This window comes from Aplysia californica, unplaced genomic scaffold (assembly GCF_000002075.1).
Source record: "Aplysia californica isolate F4 #8 unplaced genomic scaffold, AplCal3.0 scaffold00280, whole genome shotgun sequence".
Taxonomy (NCBI): Eukaryota; Metazoa; Mollusca; class Gastropoda; order Aplysiida; family Aplysiidae; genus Aplysia; species Aplysia californica.
This window is the reverse complement of record NW_004797550.1, coordinates 379,741-386,500: the sequence shown is the minus strand read 5'-3', so window position 1 is coordinate 386,500 and position 6,760 is coordinate 379,741. Positions and strand designations below refer to the sequence as shown.

General features: G+C 38.8%; 1 long non-coding RNA gene across 1 annotated transcript in view; it reads left to right on the top strand.

The window, feature by feature from the left end:
* The window catches only part of LOC101847435, an 11,181-nt gene extending 8,251 nt beyond the window's left edge, over positions 1–2,930 (top strand). Inside the window, exons 2-3 of the long non-coding RNA XR_220609.3 lie at positions 24–216; positions 2,627–2,930. This is a non-coding gene — a long non-coding RNA (uncharacterized LOC101847435). The remainder of the gene's footprint in view (positions 1–23; positions 217–2,626) is intronic.
* The last annotated feature ends 3,830 nt before the right edge of the window (positions 2,931–6,760 follow it).

The window sequence follows — 6,760 nt, the reverse complement described above, 5'->3', positions numbered from 1 at the left end:
CATTTATTTTTTTTGTTTTTCAGCCTGTTTTCCCGCCCCTGTGATCATCGTCCATCAGGATGCGCTCCTTGTGTTTTCTGCTCCTGACCCTGACCCTTGTTCTCTGCGCATGCGCCGATGATGCCATAGTGTGTCAGAGGGCATGCGCAGTCGCACCAAAGAACACAGGGGAGATCACTAGAGTGATCAAGTCATTGTGTGGCTGTTTGTCCCGAAGTGAGTGAACATATCTTTCCTTACCCCAGTGTTAAAACATTTTCAATTCAAATTACATTTCTTTTTTGACTGGATGGGATAGAATGCTTTCTCGTTATGTAACATATCAATATTCTGGGACGAAGCTAGTTATTCCCTGAAATTTTAAGTTTTACCCAAAAAAAATACAGAATTGAAATCTCAGTATTAATAATTAAGTTAAGCTTTGGGGTTGTTTTTTTTTTTTGGGGGGGGGGGGGTTTCTAATGTGTTTTACTGTACACGGTGTATTTTCATGTACGATGTGAAACACGTTTCTTGCATGAATAACAAAAGCGGTCTTTTTATACACTTACCTCATAATAAGGTCCCCCCCCCCCCAACAAAAACCTAAACAAAACAAAACAACCCCAAACAACAAAAACATCTTCCATAGACGAATAGTCGTAGTTTGTTTGTGGGTAGTTTTTTCCGGGAGGGGTGGGGGTTGGGGGGTTCTTTTGGCATAAGAGGCACGAAGTTGATTTCCGGATAGGGAACTTTGGTTGTTTGTAGGAGTGTTTAAGGACCCCCACTCGCCAAAATGGCTTGGTCCTACAGGAGATAGACGTTCAATTTAAAAGGTTCCATCGTTTAAACAAGCGTAGAGTGTTTAAAAAACCCCTTAAAATCTATACAACAACGGGAACTGCATCCCGCTCAGCCTTACTTACAGACAGGGCTGAACCCGAGAGCCCTAGAGAACAGTCCGACATTTCAGTTCAAGAAACAGGTTAGCCACATTTATTTATTTTTAATCTACTTTTTCTTTTCATTCCCGTTGCCGCAGATCGCTCTCCGTCACACATAAGTTCGATTTGGGGATCGGACGTACAACAGGGTTTTGGTGGCGGAGCGGTTAGTGCGCTCGTCTCCGAAGCGGAAAGTCCGGGTTCGAGCCTCAGTTCGAATAAGGATTTTTTTCTCCCCCTCCTGCCCATCCAGCGGTAATGGGTACCTGACTTCGAGTTGGGGAAAAAAGGCGATGTTGAAAGGAACTGGACACCCTACCTCAATATGCCGAAGGCTCAGGAAGTTGTCTCACTAACAAGGCAATCCCCAATGTCCGGATCGGATGAGGGAACAACTTTACTTTATACAGTTCAATCCTCATATCAAAAAGATATGTAAAGGACAAAGACGAGAGGCCACGGGAAAGAAAGAAAAAAAACACAGAAAAAAAACGTTTTTAAAAATAGCCTATTTTAGAAAAAATATTGGTGTACCAGTTTCTGGATCTGAACCGTGGAGTTCTCAATTGTAGGCAGAGTTCAATCTGTCACCCTGCATAACGGCCTGCTTTTTGTCCTTGTGCCGGGAAACGGTAAATGTATGAGCAACCGGCAAATAGGCCCAGTTTGAGAGCGTCACGGCACGTATTGTAAGTCCTACTTTTTTTTTTGGGGGGGGGGGGGGCGTGGGGGGGCGTGTGGGGGCCTGGGGGGTGGGGGGGCGTGGGGGGTGGGGGGGGCGTGGGGGTGGGGGGTTTGGGGGGTGGTCCTATTGTTTTTGTTTGGCTGTCTCACTGGTCGCTTGCACTTTTACTTGCTGAAACTGTGCCGGTGTTCGTTTTTTTATGCTACCCCCATTATTATTATAATACAATGACATGTAATGAGCTGTGCAGATCGTCACCAATTGTAACGTGATAATAATAATACTATTTAGATTGTGCTGTGATAGATCAAATGTCAGCTCTAGAGAGCGTATAATATGTTCATGTTCGTACATACATAGTTTTTTTTGTTTGTTTTTTGTTTTGTCAAGAGGAAGATCCACATTGTCAAGCTCCTATTGCTGGCTGTAGTGTGCGGGAGTTGGCGCTATAAAAACTATCATCAGTATTACTATTCATGTAGATATTACTATCATCATGGTATTATTATTATGATTATTAAGTATTCGTTATTCTTATTCGTATTATTTATCCATATTCATATTCATATTCATATCATATTCATATTACTATTGTTTATTATTATTATTATTATTATTATTATTATTATTATTATTATTATTATTATTATTATTATTATTATTACTATTATTATTATTATTATTATTACTATTATTATTATTATTATTATTATTATAATTATTATTATTATTATTATTATTATTTTTATTTATAAGTGTTACATTTTTATCGCCATTCCTTATTCTCCTCATATTGTCATTGTTTTTATGGTCATTACAATTATTATTATTATTAGTAGTAGTAGTAGTAGTAACAGTACCAGAATTATATATGATATATTTATATCTTTATTTCTTTATATTGTTTCATATATAGATATATGTGCATATATAAATATATATATATATATATATATATATAATAAGGATATCCTTATTATCTGACTCCAACTCACCCTTCAACCTCCTACAACAGGACGATTCAGAGGCCTCCCCGCCTCCCCACCCATCAACGAACACAACATCTGTGAGGAGCTGTGTAAAATCATGCTGGGAGGCGATGCCTGCCAGTGTAGCATGCCCAGCCTGCCGTGAGAGGGGAAGGTGGTTCAAATCCTGTTTTTCTTACTCTTTAAAATGATATTTTTGTACCACCGAAAAAGACGCCCGTCCTCTTTTTTTTTTCAAAGATCTTTTGAAAGAAAGAAGTGAAGGTCGAAGGTCAATCCTGATTTATTATTGCAATGGTGAAGATAACGAGTAGGTCTATGGGAAAAGGGGGGGGGGGGAGGAGGGAGTGGGAGAAAAAATAGTTACTTTTAAAGGGCAGATATATTTTCATTGAAATAGTAAAATATATGAAATGTAGAATGATTCTTTAAGATTACTCTTTTACTACATATATTTATACTTAGAAAAGGCCAGACTGATAACTGAATACCCCTCATATTTTTCACGGTTAGGATTCAATAGAGATTCTTCCGTTCGGTTGTTATTGATTTTTATTTTAAAATGTACACAAATTTTAGTTTCGACCACATGCAGACCATGTTTCCTTATCTAAGACTTTGTTTTATTCAAAATTCATCTTTAAGTTAAAGAGACATCCTTGAAAAAAAATGAGAAGCACCGTGAGTAGTTAGCGGATTACCAACGATAGAGAGCTGATATCAACATTACAGAGCATAGCTTTCGGGAAATAACTAGTGGTACAGAACAGAATGCCAATACTTTGTGAGAGATATTCTCGAAACGCTTTCAACGCTTTCAGCAGATTTTATTATGCATCGCAGATTCTCTTAGAAACTCATCCAACTGAAAGACACATTGTTGAATTCATGAATTAATAAAAAGATAATTAAGGCACTCCTTTGCGTGTGTTTTGCTTGCTTTATGTTGACTTTACAGTCTCGAGTTTTGGTTCAACATTTTGCTACCTTATACCCAGTACCTATTGCCACGATTGGATCGGTTCGGCTCAGTTTTGGTTAATGGAACTATCCAGATTGAGGGCGAAAAGCGACTATCGTGGCACAAACCGAATGAAGCCGACTCGCCGACGTGCCTACGGTGACCCTAAAAAACAAACGCATTTGTTTTCAAGGCCACGAGTCGTGTGATAGGTTTGTGTTAGACAATAAAATTGCGAACCGACCCCAAAAGGGCACTGGGTATTACGCCAGCATACATTATGGGAGAGATGGGACCCTCGAATCGGGCGCACAGTCGCAACAGAACGCCATCGAGTACAATGAAATCCATGTTTGGGGAACGTCCAGGGTGAGATTCGAACCCATGTGACACAAGACGTAGTCAAGCATGCAATAAGTCAGCAGCGATTACTCTTCTCTGTAGATGGGGTCGTAAAACGTTCAGAGCTGCTACTTGCTTCCAGGGGTATCAAAATCAGGGGTATCATAACCTTGGGTATCATAATCAAGGATATCATAATCAGCGTCTTATAATCATATTCAGGGGTCTTATAATCATTATCAGGGGTCTTATAATCATAATCAGGGGCATCATAATCATAATCAGGGGTCTTATAATCATAATCAGGGGCATCATAATCATAATCAGGGGTCTTTTAATCATACTCTGGGGTATCATAATCATAATCAGGGGTATCATAATCATAATCAGGGGTATCATAATCATAATCAGGGGTATCATAATCATAATCAGGGGTATCATAATCATAATCAGGGGTATTATAATCATAACCTGGGGTATCAATATGTTGTTTATCTATTTATGACTAGGTTTAAATAAACTCACCACATTGATAGTTCTCTCATCATGTATCGTTATCTTTACTACGTTTTGCTGTCAGCTGTAATTCGAATACGACTATGAAATATGTAAGTGTTTTACTTCGATATATCGACACAATTTTAATACTTTAGGAGACAGGCTAACGCCCAGCTTGCCAGGGCCAGCCCGGGCTGAGTGGGATACAAATTTTCAGTGGAAACACCGAGATACTCGATAGAAATAATTCTCTCCACAAGGGAATTGATATCAGGTCTTACGGGTATGGTAGCGAAATGCCTAATCGCTGCACCACTGATGCTGATTCCCTGAAATAAAAACACCAGCTGATCTTGGAAGAGTGAAAAGCACTATGCCTAAACGACATCAAATTAGAAAAAAAAACTTGACGAGAACAGTAGCACTGGCGATAAGGGCTGCAGTTGGAAAAATTTCTGCATACTATAAGGAAATTTCACCAAATGAAGCTAGATCTGAAAAAGCTGATCTTGAAGAAAACTAGTTTTAAAAGGTAACTAAATCCAAGGAAAATTATATCCAAAGGAAATTAAATCTAAAAGTGTAGCCATTTTGTGTTTTAGTTTTGTGTTTGTTTTGTTGTTACTGATTTTTCCCCTCCAAATTTGACTTTGATTTATTATGACTTAAAAGATTTAATGGTATGCCTCGCCCAGTTAGACACTCAGCGGAACGGATATGTGTACGTGAGATAAACGGTCTTATTGCATAACTGTCCCCGATAAAACAGTTTATCGTCACAGTCTCTCTGTTTGTTTCTTTACAGCTGTGTGCATTCAATGACCTTTATTCGCCACGGTTGTAAATAATCTGCAGAAGAAAGATAAGATCTGTGCTGCATTGTCTTATCTCTGACAGATTTCCCCCTCTTCTCTTCTATTTTTATCTTTTATCATGATTCCAGACATCACGATTATTTATGATCTCGTTGCGTACTGTAAAATTCCAGATGTCAAAGATTACAGTTGTAATGTTGAAACCGCAAACGGATGTTAGAGTATCGGTCAAGGTCGTCTAAGAGGCAAAGGTCAAAATAACTATGTAAAGATGGGCAAAAGATCTTGTCAGATTGTTCGTGTTTGAGCGGTTCTTCTTCCTTATCAAACATCAATTGTCCTCATCTCTCATCCTTCTTTTTGTTGTTGCTGTTGTTGTTGTTGCTGTTGTTGTTGTTGTTGTTGTTGTTGTTGTTCTCTAGTAACACTTCTAATCTTCGGTCCTCTCTCTCTGTGCTTAAAAATCTGACGTGAGCTTGTGTACTTTTATCTGAAAATGACTTTGATAACATTACGAGAGTTGGGATCACAAACAAGGTATCGGGCAACGCCTACATAAACAACCAGAACATTCCTGTAACCTCTGTTCTCTTCACCCAGAACATTCCTGTAACCTCTGTTCTCTTCACCCAGAACATTCCTGTAACCTCTGTTCTCTTCACCCAGAACATTCCTGTAACCTCTGTTCTCTTCACCCAGAACATTCCTGTAACCTCTGTTCTCTTCCTAAGGTGAGAGGAAGAAGTTACTGAGTGAGAAAGAGAAAGAGCAATAGATAGATAGATAGATAGATAGATAGATAGATAGATAGATAGATAGATAGATAGATAGATAGATAGATAGATAGATAGATAGATAGATAGATAGATAGAGAGAGAGAGATAGGAGAGAGAGAGAGAAAGAGAGAGAGAGAGAGAAAGAAAAAAAGAAAGAGATAGAGTCAGACAGACAGACAGACAGACAGACAGACAGACAGACAGACAGACAGACAGACAGACAGACAGACAGACAGCGAAATATGTCAAATTGATTTTAAATGTCAGGGGTGAGGGGGGGGGGTATTAGTTTTAAATTTGGGAGGGGGGTGTCCTCGATGCCTGACCTTCACACAGACTACGATCAAGCACGTTTCGATAGAAGAACTTATCAAAAAGCATTTTGTTAAAAGAAATGTTGTTAGAATCTTTGGTAAAAAAACAACTTGGGCCCTCCCTTCCGAACGTACTTAACTTACCAAGCAAATCAGAGTGTCGACTTCTTGTTGGACCTCATCTGGTCGATGTGACCGATTGCGAGAAAGAGGATGTTTTTTTTCAATATATCTGTGAATATACGTGGGAGGGGGATGATTTATTTGATAGAACTTGACCTTCTCTCTTGTTTTAACTTGACAGAGAGACACAGAAACGGAGAGCAAAGATATAGAGAAAATAATATGGAAAAGAGGAGATATTGTCAGACAGTCTAAGAGAAAAATATGACATGAAGATCAATATAAGCAAGACCGAAGTCATGACAATTAGCAGGAGACCAGGCAAAGTGGA